Source organism: Salvia hispanica, chromosome 4, assembly GCF_029641045.1.
Source record: "Salvia hispanica isolate PSC_SH4W2 chromosome 4, Shi_PSC_v1, whole genome shotgun sequence".
NCBI classification, from domain to species: domain Eukaryota; kingdom Viridiplantae; phylum Streptophyta; class Magnoliopsida; order Lamiales; family Lamiaceae; genus Salvia; species Salvia hispanica.
The window spans coordinates 58204492-58222150 of NC_142695.1; the positions used below are offsets into that span (position 1 = coordinate 58204492).

Sequence of the window (17659 nt, forward strand, 5' to 3'; positions counted from 1 at the left end):
GACTGGTTCTTGGTAGGAATCAAACTAGCGTTTCTTAGGAGAGTGACGAGAGAAGAGAGAGTTTGACGTCTCGTTTTTTTCTCAAATGAAAAGTTAATAGATATTTTAAGTGAATTTAGAAGATTTGTTATTGAAATTCAAATATTAAAAATTTAGTTATTTAGCAAAATAATTAGCTTAATATTAACCTACTAATAATCTCAAATTAAGTCTAATCGGGTCAAATTTGGACTAATTGACGGTTGGCCGTCAAGAAATGACGGAAACCGTTAAAAAAACAGAAATGACGGAAACCGTTAAAAAAACCTATTCGACGGTGTTTTCATATGTTTTGGATTTGATTTTCTAAAAGTGAATGTTCTGGACCTAAATCGTAAATCAACCATATGTTAAGGACCAAAACAGTACTATATCGCTAAATTAAGTAATAATTTATAAAAATAAATAATTTTGGATAATCGGGTAACTTGATGCCCAAAAATCCTCAAATTAAAATACCCGAGTTTTCCCGAAAACTCCACAAACCAATGGCGGCAGCGGCCCCCCACCTCCTTCCCTCTCCGCCTCCACAATTCGAGCCTCAGGAGTCTCGTGATGTAGGTCAACCTCGCCGATATATTTAAGTGTCCGTTTGGTAGGCATGATGAGGCAAAGATAAAGAAGTTATCATGGGTAGACATCTATTTGGTAGCTTAGTTAACTTTATCTTTGTGGCCCATGTTTATTTATCGGCCCGGCCAAGGCCCGCATGAATTCCCTCTAAATAATCGAGTGGAATTTTCTCAGATACTCTATCTATATCTAAGATTCCATTCTCACTATCCCACACGCTATTCTCCTTCTCTCTCTCTAACTCAACTCACTCTCTCCTTCTCCCTACTCTAAGATATCAGATCTGATGAAGTGGGGACTCCATGTCTTCTCTCGTGGTTAAAGCTTTCAATTTGGGTGGTAATAGAGGTTTTCCACAGCTGAGGTCGCTCCGTAGCCGTCGCCGGAGCTCCGATCCGAGTCCGTTTCTTCCTAACCCTATTTCTTTCGATTTGGGATTTTTTTGATTTTTGGATTTTGGTTTATTTGATGTTGAACAATGTTGTGATGATTTAATTCTTTAATTTGAATCTCTTTATTTGAATCTTAATTACTAGTAGCATAATTTATTGTTTGATTAGGATTTATCATTTGAGTTCTGAATTTTTTAGTTCTTAGTTGAACAGAGTAATCAGTTCATCATAATATATATTACTTCGCACTACAAAACAAACGCTCATTTATAGAAGAAAACGGCGCTGATTTCTTTTTTTTTATTATTGAATTTAGGTAAAAATTTGAAGGGGTAATTTAGGCAATTGATAAATGTTTAGAGGGAAATAATATTAAAAAAGAACTTAAATAAGATAAAACATCAGAAATCCCTTATTCCGAAGAATACGCATGCCTCGATCCCTAATTACGAAAGGTCAGCGAATTGAATCCCTAATTACGAAAGGTCAGCAAATTTAACCCCTTATTCTGAAATTTCTCAGTCGCAAATAGGCCCATATGCTCGCAAAAATGGGGAGTTGCAAGCAACTTGCAAGCACCATGGGATTATTATATACATTTATTTATTAATTATGATCAAACGAATGAATAGAGTAAATGGAATTCAGAAATGTATTCATTTAAATAAAATTGTTTTACACTCTTCATGGAGTCTACATTGCTTAATCTATCCTTAGCTTCTTTTCATTTGTAGGAATTGTTGACTAAAGGCTTTTCACTTGTTCTACCAATGCAGCAGTTTGTTTCTCCGAGTCTGCTCGCCTATATCAGCACCACGTCTTCGAGCATCCGTTCGTTTGCTGGATTGACAGGTAACAAATCAAAATATCAGTACGATAAGAATGGTAGGAATGCCTAATTTAAAACTTGGAGAATGTTAAGTCCAAAGGTTATAGTAGTAAACAATTTTTAAGGCTAAATGAAGCAAAACAGAACATGGAAATGATCATTTGCAAGCTTGGCATGACAGTAGGGAAAACAACTAAAATCCTAAAGTAAGATATAGTTCAGAAAGACTAGAAACAAAAATTTTACATATACACAACCTTAAAAAGTGTAGACAGTTCTGTTCCCTCGATAGGCATAAGCCACATAAATCTACCTATCTTCTGCATTTCCTATTCTTATTTTGTTAACTAATTCACCAAGTGGCAAGGTGCACATTAATATAATATCCATGATATGCAAGAAAAGCAAACTCTTCCATCATGCTATAACAGAATATAATTCCATTTCCATTTAGAGGTAGGGATAATGCATGATTTATAGCAAACTCTTCCATCATGCTATAAAATATGGTGATTCTTGACTTACCATGTTTGAAAAGGTCGAATTCGAGTAGTTCCATTTCCATTTAGAGTAGTGATACAAGTTGCACTGACAGTAGTATGAAGCAGAAGTGAACAAAATTCTCAGATTAGAATCCAATCTTTTAAAATTGAAGTGCAAATAATGTGGTATTGTTAAAGAAGATTAGGAACAAGGATAACCTGATTGAAGAAGGGTGCAAATTCCTTGTTTTGAGCTCCTTAAGGTGTATCATAACTTAGGCCTCACTTCACTTCTACTTGTCAAAATACAGCCCACGTCTGCAAATATACAGCCCACGTCTTCTCGGAGGATAGGGTGCTCGTAATCGGAGCAAGCAAATATATAGTCCACCATGTCTTCTCGGAGGATAGGGTGCTCGTAATCGGAGCAAGCAAATATATAGTCCACCATGTCTTCTCTAGTCCAAATACTAGATACACTGCCGCACTGAAGGCTATCATCATAGAAAAGATGGAAAGAAAAAGTGTGATCATACCAATTGATAGTCGCTAGGGCAGCGCATACAGAAAATCTTCCTCGGCGTAGTGCGAAGTGTGTATGGCCAGGAACATCAGAAGTGAAATCATTGATGTGAAGAGCGAGACCATATCTGCAACAGCAAAGAGAGTGTTTGAATACGATTGATCTGAAGAGTATCGGAAACCCGAGTCTGAGTTATTGCCTCCCGGTACTGTGATGGCAGTAGCAAAAATAGCAGTACCAATCAATCCTGCTGCAACACTACACGCCGTTGCCGTATCTTTCATCCATCTCTCTCCTTGTTTTTTCAGCTCTTCGTGTTCTCTTGTAAATATCATCGAGGCACTATCACCCATATGGAACTGCCAAATTACATGGGTGATACTGCCTCGATGATATTTATAAGAGAGCACGAAAGGTTGAAAAATCAAGGAGAGAGATGAATGAAAGATACAGCAACAGCGTGTAGTGTTGCAGCTGGATTGATTGATACTGCTATGTTTGATGCTGCCATCATAGTACCGGGAGGCAATAACACTCGGGTTATCCGATATTCTACTAATCAGTGGGATTCAAAGTCTTTGCAGTTGCAAATGTGGTCTCGCTTTTCACATCTATGATTTCACTCCTGATGTTCCTAGCTATACACATTTCGCGCTACGCCGAGGAAGATTTTCTGTATACGTTGCCCTAGCGACTATCAATTGGTACGGATACCCTTTTTCTTTCCATCTTTTCTATGATGATGCCCTTCAATGCGGCACTGTATCTAGTAATTTACCGGGAGAAGACTTGGACTGTATATTTGTTGGCTCTCGTTACTATTATCCCGATTATGTCATTCGTGCGGTTGGAGTTCCGACTTTTCATTGATGTAGTCTTCTCCACATATGCTCGTAGTGCTTTCGGCAAGCAAGTGGTCGTTAGTTTAGCTAAAATCACATTTAGATATCATCATTAATACTATTGTTCTATCCTTATTGAGTTTGTTGTTGTTTCCTGAATTATGTTATTACGGATGGATATATATAGCCTCTTGGGATGGTTTCTTTGATATATTAATGTTTGTGAACTAATTTGCCCTTGGGGCTTTATGATTATATATTTACATCTATTAGAGAACGTTTTCTCTCGTGTGACCCTTCCATTTTTTCTTCACACCTATAGCGAGATCAAGGTCTGCAAATTGGCAAAAAAAAAAATGTGAATTGAAGTCGTAGGATTTTAGGATATGAAGTGGGCTCTACATGCTAATAAAATTTCCCCATTTTTATTTTTAATATAGAAAATACAAGTTATTAATATAATTATTCTAGACTCCAGGAGTGGTATTTTTTAGGAATGGATAAAGTATCATCTATTGCATTTTTATTAAATAAGGGACACTTATTTGAGGTGGGTGCATTAACAGAAAAATGAGTCAGGGTATCTTTCAATATAAAATCATGGAAAGTGGTTATCAATAAAATTGAAATAAGCTTAATACCCATTTTCTCAATTTATGCAAATGGCTAACCAATTCTCAACTTTCATTATCTGCCTCTTAGCTTTTCGCAAGTCTACAATTCCTCCATCATTTGGGCGTGGATGTGTTGTAGAAACTAAGCAAATTTCAAGGATTCATCGATCTGAGAGGCGTATCACTAGACACGTTAAAAGTGACGATTAAAAGAGGATGAGTTATCAACCCTACCAAACATGGCTTAAAGAGGATTATTATGATAAGATATCAAAATTTATGGAACACAAATATGTCAAGGTTCCTCCCAAAATCCAAGATCAAAATTTGGGATCAAAACAAAGAAAGCTTCAGATTTAATAACCTTAATCATGCTCTAACCCTTTTAATCAAAGTTCATATATGTAATTATATTAAATTAAAATAAATAATAGACCAAAAACCGATCTTTAAATAAGATTAGTCTCTTTTAAACTTACTTCAGCTTATAATTGCTTAAATAAATATTCTACCAATGATACAATCATCATTACACAATTATACTACTCCATAAGAGTTCATTTGGAAAACTTTATTGTAATCCATCTTAATTAGAATGGTCCCATATGCTGATATGCAGTGTCATTAGTACTTAAGAACTTGGAATTGTGAAAAGTAGCAAGAAATTAATCTTTGGATGAAATTAAATCTTCTGTACTCCCTCGATCCTCGATTAAGAGTCACACTTTTCTATTTCCGTCTGTCCCTAATTAAGAGTCACACTTCATTTTTACCATAAATAGTAAGTAGGTCTACATTCCACTAACTCAATTCACTCACATTTTATTATAAAACCAAATATAAAAAAAGGGTCTCATATTCTACTAACTTTTTCAACCAACTTTTCTTTACATTTCTTAAAACTCGTGTCCGGTTAAAGTGTTACTCTTAATCAGGGACGGAGGGAGTATTAAATTAAGAAAATGAAATGTGGATACCGAGATGATAAAGGGAGAATCTGTAACATCCCGACTTTTACCGTCTTGTTAAGGTGGGTAGAATGTAACACCTCGTTTATTTTTATTATTCTCGAAATGACATTAAATGTTTAGCCGAAAATTTCAAAAGAACTAAAGAATAAAATAAGTCATTATAATTCTAGTAAATAATTAAGGTTATACATAAGTGAGAAACATAGTCAACCAAACTTTTTATCAACCAAAGTTTTTATTTTACAAGTCTAACTACCGGGATACATCTCTAAAAACTATAAAATGGAATACAAGAAATAAAATGGTGTACATATGTGGACCTATAAGTTAAATCTCAGCCCACTTCAAAATTTTTGGAGCCCATTCATGGAATACCCAATTAACTAAATTAATTCTTGTTTATTGCTCCTCCACCTCCTTCTTCCTTCTGATGACTCTCATCCCCCCCCCAACTCAAGCCACCTCCTGCTTGATCCACTCCTCCACTTCCTGCTTATTACTTTCCTTCTCTTTTAAGGCACGTAGCTGCTGCTTGATTACTCTCCTTCCCCTCAAGGCACGTAGCTGCTTGATTACACTCCAGCTCCTGCACATAATTCACAATCACTTTCTGCAAATCCCAAACAGAAACACAGAGAGAGCCGAGTGGGGGGAAGAGAAGTAGAAGAGCTCTCGTTTCCAATACCAACCATTCACGGCAGAAATCGAGAGTTCAAGGGTGCTGCCTAATTCTCTTCAAATAAGCATCCCAAATCATAGGGACGAGTCTGCCGAGTCTAAGGAAACTACTCCTTTCAGTCCCACAATTTCACAATTCAATATCGTGTTTTGAGGTATAAAACCCTTCCCCTTTTGATCATGTTTATACATAGCATATCATCCACCAGCTCTCACCCAAGTAATTCAATCAATAACAATCAACAATGAACCGAACACAACGAATTGAACACCCCTTTGTAACTAAATGAACTACGAAAAGAACATAATTTGAGTGCGAGAACTTATCTTGCGTTTCGGGGCTGGTTCGGGTGTGATCGAGCTGAGTTCGGGGCTGCTTTGAATGGTTCGGGGGCTGCCGGATACCGGCGAGGTTGTTTCGAGCACAGTTTGGGCTGCTGGATAGTGATTCGGGGCTGTCCGACAGCAAGCGTACGGCGATGGCGTGAGCAGCGCCGAGAGAGGAAGAGAGAGTGGGGAAGGAGAGAGAGATAGGGAGGGGACGATTGTGGAGGAAGGGAGTATTTCAAATTGGGCCTCTTCCCAATTAATTTAATTTGGGCCTTTTACTTTTAATTATGGGTTTCTATTCTTTTAATTATTGAGGAAGAAGTTGGGCCTCTTTTTGAGTTATAATAGTTGGGTTCACTATTTTTAAAGTGGGGATATAAGGTGGGTGAATAGACGTAATTTTTTGGGCTGAAAATAAAAGGGAGTCTTGGCCAAATTGTAAAAATGATATCATTTGGTAGAAAATATAATATTGAATTTTAGCCCTAAGTTTTATATTAAGGTTCAATTAATATTTTGATTTCTTCTAATTGTGTAACTAAGCTAAATAATTGATCTTTTGAACTATTTTTAGTGTATTATTATATCGTGATGTTTTAAAAAAGGTTATCTCCGCATGTTAAGGTCAGAACGAGAAAATCAAGTTAAGTAAATTAAACGAGCGAGGTGAACTTTTCTATCCTACATACTAATGTGGATAAAATGTCAAATATTTTGAGATGATATTTAGTTATACAAATGGTGTTGTCTTGCCGTAAATGACTTTTTTTTTTATGTGTATGAAGCCTATCTGTTTGGTTGGAACTAAGGAATCGAATTCGGGTCCGAGTGAGGGTGGTGTCCCTACTCGGATTAGTGTACACAAGTGACCGTTGGAAGGTGGCCACCTTCCGCGGCACAAAGATGATATTGTGGAGGTCGTTGGGAGGTGGCCACCTCCCCGACTGGAGAAAGATGTAGGTGACTGTGGGAGAGCACCATCTCCACGGCACTTGGTGTTCAGATATGGCAAAAGTACATAAAGAACTTGACTGATCAGTCGAACTTTAGCTCACAAAGAATTTAGTAAGCTCGGGCCTTTTAAGAGAAAACCCTCGAGTGTTACTGTGATGGCATGACAATATTTTCATTTTATGTATGTATATTTCGGCAATGTGTTCACTGAGCATTTTTATACTCAGCCCTGCATATATTTCTAAATGTGCAGGTTGAGCAGTGACGGTGGAGAATACTGAGCAGAGTTATGATTTTCCTTTTATTTTAAGTAGAGGCTCTCGGCGGTGCATGTCTCCATACATGTGACCGTGTTCATTCCGCTCCGTACTAAGGTTCTAGATGACATCGACTGTTACTCTGATAATTAGTTATTAAAATGTAAGATTTTCATTCAAGTTCTGGTGATTAAGAATTGATTTGAAATTGTTTGCCCTTTAATTCTAAGTGAATATTCAGTCATTGTTTATCCTCTTTCTATTCCCCTCCTCTTATTTTTCACCCCTAGTCACAGTTTCCCGGCTTTGCTATCCCTAGCAAAGTGCGGTCGTGACAGAATCCAAATTTACAAATTCAATATCATCAAAAAATAGTTGCATAATTCAATATAAGCTCAAAATCGAATTCAATCAGGAATGTCAAGCAAAATTCGAATAATTACACAAACAAATGAAACAATACAAACATAAATTAAATAGGTGTGAGTTGTTTGTTAAATATTTCATAGCTACGCCAAAATTACTATAGGTTTAATTGGAAGATTAAGAAAGACAATAAACAACATAAAAACAAATGGAGACCAACATAAACATATACTCCCTCCATCCCACTAGAAATGAAATATTTGATTTTCGACACGATATTTTGTATAGTGTTTTTTTTTGAGTTAGTAAGTAGAGAATAAAGTAAGAGAGATGAAAAGATAGAAATGGTGTTGTTTCCATTTTAGAAAATGGGTGTTGTTTCCCTCAATAGTTGTTGCATATTTTCATATGCTCTGTTTTTCCCCTTTATAACGATTGACGCTAACTTATTTAGTGCTGTTTATATTGTTGTTAAATTAATTACGATAATTATTTACAATTTTTTTTTTAATCGAACTTCCTCATTTGGGGCGCCCAATTATTAGTTGCTTGAATCATATCGATTTGATTCGAAATTTTGTACCTATATACCATGTGTTTAGCAAATTATGTTTTTCTTCTGATTTTACATATTGGTGCTATATATATATATATATATAGGGATGTACTAAGATAACAACTCTCTTTATTGTAACAACATACTACCATTTTAGGCCAATATATATATATATATATATATATATATATATATATATATATATATATATATATATATATATATAGGTTCATGATCAAATGAGATTATTTAGGCTAATTGAGAAATGAGATGCAATATCAGCCACTCATTTTTATTAAATGAGTGGTCCAGATTTTGCCACACAATAAATATTTTTAGATTAATTAATTATAAAAGGGCATAATGGTACTTTTGTTTAAACCCAATTGAAAACAAAGAGCAGCAACTTCTCCCCTCCATTTCGTCGCTGTCAATTCCGTCGTCGTTTCTGGCTCTTTGTTATCTTCCCCAACCTTCCCCTTCTCTGCACTCTCCCTAACTTTCGCAAATCGCCTAGATTGAATCATAAATCTGTAAGAGGAAGCTTCTAGAGTAGACATGATGGTGGGGAAGAGAGGTCGGCCGCCGATGAAGAGGACTACGAGCATGACCGAATTCACCTTGGATCTCAACGGCAGAGCTGTGGTGCAGCTCTATCAGCCGTCGGATCCTCACAATCCGTTCAACGGCGACCTAAATCAACACTACATGGCCTCCGCCGCGGCTGCTCCGAGGCTCCAGCGGCGCAAAATTCGGCGGATTACGTTCAAACTGCTACCGATCCGTCCGACGAGCGGTGGTGCTTCCCGATCTTCCTGCTCTCCCATACCGCCGGTGCCTCCGCCTCCGACGGAGGATCCGCACCTATTCTCTCCGATTCTGAATTTTGGAGCAGAGACCTCGACAGATCCGAATCGGCCGCGGCGTGGAGCGAGAGGAAAAACGCGGAGAGTGTGAGGAGAGCGAGGAGGAATTTGAGCGCCGACGACTCCAAGGGGACTCGGTGGGCTGTCCTGTTCGCTGGATCCAACAGCTACTGGAATTGCCAGCACCAGGTGATCGCGATCGGAATTCTGTTGATTTTCGTAAAATATCAAATTTGTATGTTGATTTGTTGATGCTTACTGGAAGCGTGCTACTGAAATCATTTTATTTTTTGTTATTGGAAAATAATTTTGAAGTAGAGCGTAGCTCTCTAGTTCAGTTCACTTGAAGTTATTGCTCTGTTTAATTTCACGATTTTTAAACTATTTTCATTTTATATCTAAATTTTACTGAGCTCATGTTTATTGAATCATCACAGGTCAATTAGAATCATTTTCATTCAATTTACAATAATTTTGGAAGTTTTCTAAATTGCTATTCTTAGCTAGGTTTGACTTTTGTTTGTTTAAACTATTGGTAATCTACTATTCTATACAGTTTGTTAAACTTTTTCCATGATTTTTTTTTTCTAATTTAAGCTATTTCTTAATTCGAAAAACAAAAATATCAGTGTCGACTTTACTTTGGTTTAAGCTATTTTAATTCGAATTGTTGACATTTGATAATCTCGGTATTGATATGTGAATTATAAGTGTTATTTTTTAGTTATTGACATTTTAATACGAGTTGTTGACATTCAATATTCTCGGTATTGATATGTGATTTATAAGTGTTATTTTTTAGTTGTTGACATTTTAATACGAGTTGTTGACATTTGATATTCTCGGTATTGATATGTGAATTTTAAGTGTTATTTTATTGAATGTTGAAGATTTGAAGATTTGATGATTTGAATATTGAAGAGATTTGAAGATTTGAATGTTGAAGATTTGAAGATTCGAAGATTTGAACATTTGAATGTTGAAGATTTGAAGATATGAATGTTGAAGATTTGAAGATTTGAAGATTTGAATGTTGAAGAGTTGAAGATTTGAAGATTTGAAATATGCCTTAAATAGTATTTTTGACATAAATTATATAAGTTGTTGACATGAAAATGTTTATTGACATAATAACGTTTGTTGTTGACACGAATTATATAGATCGTTGGTATAATTTTTATGAAAAATGTTGTTGACATAAATTATATGTAAAACATTATTGTTAACATGAATTATAAGAAAAACATTGCTGTTGACATTAATAATATACGTCGTTGACATGAAAATATTTATTGTTGACATAATAGTTGACATAAATAAAGTTGTTGCTGACATCGTAGTTGACATAAATAAAGTTTGTTGTTGACATTGTAGTTGACATAAATAATGTTTGTTGTTGACATTCGATATTCTCGCTATTGATATGTGAATTATAAGTGTTATTTGTTAGTTGTTGACATTTTAATACGAGTTGTTGACATTCGATATTCTCGATATTGACATGTGAATAGTAAGTGTTATCTGTTAGTTGTTGACATTTTAATACGAGTTGTTGACATTCGATATTCTCGGTATTGATATGTGAATTGTAAGTGTTGTTTTTTAGTTGTTGACATTTTAATACGAGTTGTTGACATTTGATATTCTCGATATTGACATGTGAATAGTAAGTGTTATTTGTTAGTTGTTGATATTTTAATACGAGTTGTTGACATTCGATATTCTCGGTATTGATATGTGAATTGTAAGTGTTGTTTTTTAGTTGTTGACATTTTAATACGTGTTGTTGATATTCGATATTCTCGGTATTGATATGTGAATTGTAAGTGTTATTTGTTAGTTGTTGACATTTTAATACGAGTTGTTGACATTCGATATTGTTGGTATTGATATGTGAATTATAAGTGTTATTTTATTGAATGTTGAAGATTTGAAGATTTGATGATTTGAATATTGAAGAGATTTGAAGATTTAAATGTTGAAGATTTGAAGATTTGAAGGTTTGAAGATATGAATGTTGAAGATTTGAAGATTTGAAGATATGAATGTTGAAGATTTGAAGATTTGAATGTTGAAGAGTTGAAGATTTGAAGATTTGAAGATATGAATATTGAAGATTTGAATGTTGAAGATTTGAAGATATGAATGTTGAAGATTTGAAGATTTGAATATTTGAATGTTGAAGATTTGAAGACTTTGTAGCTAGAATTTTAGAGAGGATTTTAGAAAATGATTTCAAACACAATTTAATGAAAAGACAATTATACCCCCTTATTGACATAATGTGGTCTTTGTTGACATTTTGTTAATCTTGTGGATTAGTGGCCCATATTGCATCTCATTTCTCAATTTAGCTAAATAATCTCAACCTAACAAGACCCTATATATATATATATATATATATATATATATATATATATATATATATTTGATAAAATAAAAAACCTGAAAAGATTATAAAAAAAAAAAGTAAGGATAATAAGTAATGAAAGAAGAGGGGCTGATTTGAAAAAAATAAGGATAATAAGTAAGGCCAGGCTGGCCATTTAGCATTAATTATGACATTGGAATTAATCTATCTATTTACTTAATTTGAGAAGAGCTGATTAAATGACTATCATGAAATGTGCCAGCATTTGTCTAAAATGAATTTTTAACAAAACAATATGATGCAAATAGGTTGAATCGTTGTGAAAGAAGTTGGTGCAAATAGATCAGGTTAAATTAATTTGTCTATTTACCCTACGCATAATGTATTATGTGGGTTACATGTAAACATGGTCTAGTAGTAATTCATAGCCAAACAACTTCAAGATTAAAAAAAATATATATATATAATTCAAAATAATTTGCCATTTACATCATTCAGCGTTCAGCTACGCTTCATGTAATATAAAGATTGGAAGTTAGTTACATGAAGCATAGCTGAAAAATAGTTGATTCGAAGTTAGTTACATGAAGCATAGCTGAAAAATAGTTCTATCTATACTTTGATAATGATATGCAATACTCCCTTCGTTTTATAGTAGTGGAAATATTTCTTTTCGGCACGAAGATTAAAAAAAAATTGTACTTCATCAAGTGGGTTAAGTAAAAGAATAATAAAATAAGAAATAAAAAATGTATAAAGACGAAGAGAGAATAAGAGCATTCGTATCGTCGTCTCGATGCGAGCTCGGACTCGTCTCGGCGAGACGAGCTAGCATTGAGATAGCGATGCAGCCCTCCAGTCGCGTCGCGTGTCCCTCCACCTCGTTGAAGCTGGCGAGCTCTGGCGCGAGGCATGACGCCCACTCGCCGGCCCGCGAGTGGGCGTCATCATGCGGACGCAATAAATAATTTTTTAAAAATTCAATCCTAGAAATCTCGTCTTTTAATGCCACGTAGATCGATATATACTTTGTGTATTCGGCCCTCCATAAAACTGCATTGATGAAGACTATTACTATTTGTGTGTCTTTGAAATAAAATTGGCGGGCTTCTCTGTATCTCCATTTCCGGGAAAGAGTGTCCAATTCTCCTTTAAAAAAAAGCCCTAAATCAGCTCTCCAACTCTCTCAATTTGAAAATCCCATTTCCAAAGTTCAACGCGGCACACACCTTTGTCCCCGCTGTGCCACCACCTGCTCTGCTCCTTCCCACCGCCGCTGCCTGTGTTTGTCTCCGCCATGCCACCACGTGCTCTGCTCCGTACGTATTTGTTTTTCATTTATGCTCCTTCTGCCTCTAGCTCGTTTTACTAGTTTTTTTCAAAATTTTGTGTTGAATTGGAGTCGGTTGGCATGATGTTTCTCTTCTATTGGTCCTCTTGTTCATTGTAAATTAGCATTTGTTTCTCTTTTGTTGTTGATTGTTTGAGTTTAGTAAAATTAAGGCATTGTGTTTCTCACTTTCGAGTTTGAGTGAATTTGGGATGCATTTGAAATTTGAGAATATCTACCAAACAGGAACTAAATGGATGGCTAGCTCATCGACCTCCCCACTACGCATCGGAAATTGTGGAGGAGGAAGAATAGAGAAAACTGAGCTGCCGAGCTCGTCGACCTTCCCATTGCGCAGATCGGAAATTGAGAAGGTGGAGGAAACTCAGCTGCTGTCGACCTTCCAGATGTTGTCGACCTTCCCACTGCGCAGATCAGAAATTAAGGGGGAAGAGGAAACTAAGCTACCGAGCTCATCGACCTTCCCACAGCCCAGACCGGAAACTGAGTCACCGAGCACTCCCCTTCCTTCCTACTAAGGTAACATTCTGTTCTACAAAAGAGTTTGATAGCCTTACTGGCTTGAAGGTATGAGTCAGATTCTCTTATCTTTTTTGTTCATGATATAGTTCCAGCAGTGGATGTCGCCGACGAAAACAAGTCGAAAATGTGCCGGATAAACTTGAAATTTGCATGGTGCTTGTGAATCGAGCTTAGAAATCCACACGGTGCTTGATGATATCTATTTTTATCGGATTTGTCCTTTAGATGGTATGAGGTCAAAAACGTTATGTGTCGGATTGACTTGAAATTTGCACGATACCTATGAATCGAGCTTAGAAATTCGCACAGTGCTTGATCATATCTATCAAATTTGGCCTTTAGATTGGTTCTGAGATCTCGTGAGATAGCCTGTGAGAGACCTCTATCTATTGGTGCAATTACCTCTATCTATTGGTGCAATTTTGGAGACGGTAACATCCAAGGATACATCATTCACCGCCGACTATGTAAGTCAGTTTGAAATGGTGAAATTCTTGTGCCACTATGTGCCTCTATGTGGAAATGTTAGACTACAAAGATGCATTTGATACCTATAAAGAGACCTTCCTAACAACAGCCAAATCGGGAAACCATCAAGTTATACTGAGCGGTGCACACCTTTGTCTCTGTCGTGCCACCACCTGCTCTTCTCCTTCCTGCACACCTTTGTTCTCCACTAATTTATTGTATTCACAATTATTGTGAATGAAACATTTCTATTTTGCACGTGTTTAGGTAAAATAAAAACAAATAGTTAAAGTGGTGAACAAGTATAGTAATACAGGGAATAGAGGAAAGTCTCTTCTACATTGTTCTCCAATTTAACTATTTATTATTATTTTCTCAAAACACATGCAAAAAAACAAATGATTCATTCTGACACAAAATCCATCAGCCAAAAATGTTTTCCGACCGAAAATCCATTGTCCATCATCATCCATAGTGCGAATTTCAAGTCATTTCGGCCCAAAACATTTTTGACGCGTTTCAAGTCCACCGTCCATCATCCCAAAATGTTTTCCGACCCAAAATATCATTGAGGTTGTTTACCAACGATTTGGTTGTTCCCCAATATAAGGAGCAACAAACGTGCGAATTTCCAATTAATCATATCATTGTAACTACCAAGGTAACATTATGTTCTATATAGTTACTAATGTTGTTTTGTGTTCATATATAGGAGTACTTTGTGTTTGTTGTGTAGTGTTTGTGTTCATACTTTGTTTAGGCTGTTGGATGATGTGATTTGTGTGCATATACGAACTAAATCTTTCACACTAGTTGTACATATATGTCTTGTGTTTGTGTTTATTTATAGGAGTTGTATTTAACAATTAGCTACTTTATTAAATTCTATTGATTTTTATGTATTCTATTCTACTTACTTTATTTAAATTTTAAAAATACTCTTGTTTATTTGTCATATCTCGAAACTTAGATCTTAAGTTAATTGTGATAAATAGGAAATGAGAGCTGGAGTTTCCATATGGAATTGTACAAGGCTGCACAAAGAGGAGATTGGGATATGGCTGATCGAGTACTATCTAGTGGAAAAAATGTCTTCCTAATGAGGATCCTTGTGAACCACTCCACATCGTCGTGGCTGCTGCAAGTCAGATAATATTGTATCTAAGCTGCTTCAGATGATCCCCCATGGCGATGAATCTAACTAGCTTTAAAAGATGTGATGGAAAATACCTTACTTCATGTTGCCGCTGCCGCGGGAAATTAATACGCCGCAAATGTACTGATAGACAAATTCGTAAGGCTGGTCACCGTTCCAAATGATTGCAACAGATTCTCCCATCAATTAGCGTCCCTTTTGCTGATGATGGAGGCCTCCAGCTTATGCTTTGGATGATGGATGCTGATCTTTATCAAATTTGGCATTTGGTTTGGCTACGAAGTATCACCAGATATGTCAGGGGAATCATCGGTTTATTGGTGCAATTTTGCAGAGGATGGCATCAAGGACACATCATTCTCCGTCGACTGTCAACGCAGCTTTGGGGGACACATACACTGTACTTGCTGCTCTTAACAATTAGATTAAACACATTTGCGCATCGGTTCTCCACGGCCAATTAGCGGTTGCGTTTACGCTTTCTCCACTTGGTTGTGCCACCACATGCTCTGCTCCTTCACGCACACCTTTGTTCTCCAACAAGTAAAGTAATACAGGGAATAGAGAAAAGTCTCTTCTACATTGTTCTCTAATTTAACTATTTATTATTATTTTCTCAAAACACGTGAAAAAAACGAATGATTCATTAAAATCCATCGACTGAAAAATCCATCATCGTCCATAGTGCGAATTTCAAGTCATTTCGGCCCAAAACATTTTTGATGCGTTTCAAGTCCACCGTCCATCATCCCAAAATGTTTTCCGACCTAAAATATCATTGAGGATGTTTACCAACGGTTTGGTTGTTCTCCAATATAAGAAGCAACAAACGTGCGAATTTCCAGTTAATCATATTATTGTAACACAAAAAATTAAAAAATGAACAAGAGGACAAGATAAAAGGTTAAACATCATGCCAACCAACTTCAATTGAATACAAGATTTTGGAAAAGAACTGGTAAAACGTTTTATTAGTTTTTTTTTCAAAATTTTGTATTGAATATGATTAACTGGAAATTTGCACGTTTGTTGCTCCTTACATTGGGGAATAACCAAATTGTAGCAAACAACCTCAATGATATTTTGGGTCGGTGTTTTAGGTCGGTGATTTTGGGTCGGTGCTTTAGGTCGGTGATTTTGGGTCGGAAAACATTTTGGGATGATGGACGGTGGACTTGAATCGCATCAAAAATGTTTTGGGTCGAAATGACTTGAAATTTGCACTGTGGACTATGATGGATGATGGATTTTCGGTTGGAAAACATTTTGGGTCGATGGATTTTGGGTCAGAATGAATCATTTCTTTTTTAGCACATGTTTTGAGAAAATAATAATAAATAGTTAAATTGGAGAACAATGTAGAAGAGACTTTCCTCTACGTTATTTTGAGGATGTCGACCTTCTCGCTATTGTCGACCTTCCCACTGCGCACATCGAAAATTGAGAAGGGCAGGAAACTGAGCTGCCATCGACCTTCCCACAGCCCATACCGGAAACTGAGTCACCAAGCACTCCCACTCCTTCCTACCAAGGTAACATTATGTTCTACATAATTACTAATGTTGTGTTTGTGTTCATATATAGGAGTACTATGTTTTGACTGTTCGTTCGTTGATGTGTTGAGTTTGTGTTCATACTTTGTTTAGGCTGTTGGATGATGTGTTTTGTATGCATATACTTCCCCCTGAATCTTTCACACTAGTTAAACATATATGCTTATATACCAACGTTGTGTTTGTGTTTATTGATAGGAGTAGTATTTAACAATTAGCCATTTTATGAAATTTTATTGATGTTTATGCATTCTATTCTCCTTATCTTATTTAACTTTTATCATTAATTTAATAAATTGATTGATTACTCTATGTCACAATCAAAACTATTTAAAAATACTCTTGTTTATTTGTCATATCTCTAAATTTAGATTTTATGCTTAAAAGGTTAATTGTAATGAATACGAGATAGGAGCTGGATTCTTCATATGGAATGGTACAGAGCTGCACAAAGAGGAAATTGGGATATGGCTGAACGAGAATTGGCTTATGAAAAAGAGATCTTCCTAGTGAGGATAGGCCCTTATGAGGAATCACCACTCCACGTCGTCTTTGCAATTGCAAATGTAGTCTCACCCATCACATCCATAATTTCACTCCTGGTGTTTGGGGGAAGAAGGGTCCACGGGGAATGAATGGGAAGATCGAAAGGTTGGAAGAAGAAAGGATTTTTTGGTTAGACGCATGGAATTGGCTAAGCATTTTCTTCGAACAAATATAGAACTAGAATGGATGGTTTTGTGTTTATTACCGGTTCTTCCTCCTGAGTTAAGACCCATCATTCAGATAGATGGGGGTAAGTTAATGAGCTCGGATATTAATGAACTCACTGCAAAGTCTCAGTATTACCGGTCAGAATTGGACCATAACAGAATTTCGGTCTATACCGGCACCATAATATCAGATTGGGGAGGAAGATTAGAATTAGAGATTGATAGAAAAGCAAGGATATGGGCTCGCGTGAGT

At 36.0% G+C, this 17659-nt stretch overlaps 3 long non-coding RNA genes across 4 annotated transcripts; 2 read left to right on the forward strand and 1 right to left on the reverse strand.

Moving 5' to 3' along the window:
* Positions 1-722: 722 nt before the first annotated feature.
* LOC148929715 (uncharacterized) lies at positions 723-3957 on the forward strand. Of its 2 annotated transcripts, none has more exons than XR_016128926.1 (3): positions 723-1011; positions 1739-1856; positions 2627-3957. It is a non-coding gene; the product is annotated as an uncharacterized LOC148929715 (long non-coding RNA). The 2 variants fall into 2 exon arrangements; XR_016128927.1 differs by having other exon boundaries at positions 730-1011; positions 1781-1856.
* Positions 3958-5468: 1511 nt separating this feature from the next.
* LOC125212008 (uncharacterized) lies at positions 5469-6039 on the reverse strand. Its single transcript, XR_007174592.2, has 2 exons — positions 5955-6039; positions 5469-5851 (listed from the first exon to the last, which is right to left on the reverse strand). It is a non-coding gene; the product is annotated as an uncharacterized LOC125212008 (long non-coding RNA).
* Positions 5849-7692, forward strand: LOC148929716 (uncharacterized). The gene is made up of 2 exons (XR_016128928.1): positions 5849-6098; positions 7481-7692. It is a non-coding gene; the product is annotated as an uncharacterized LOC148929716 (long non-coding RNA).
* The last annotated feature ends 9967 nt before the right edge of the window (positions 7693-17659 follow it).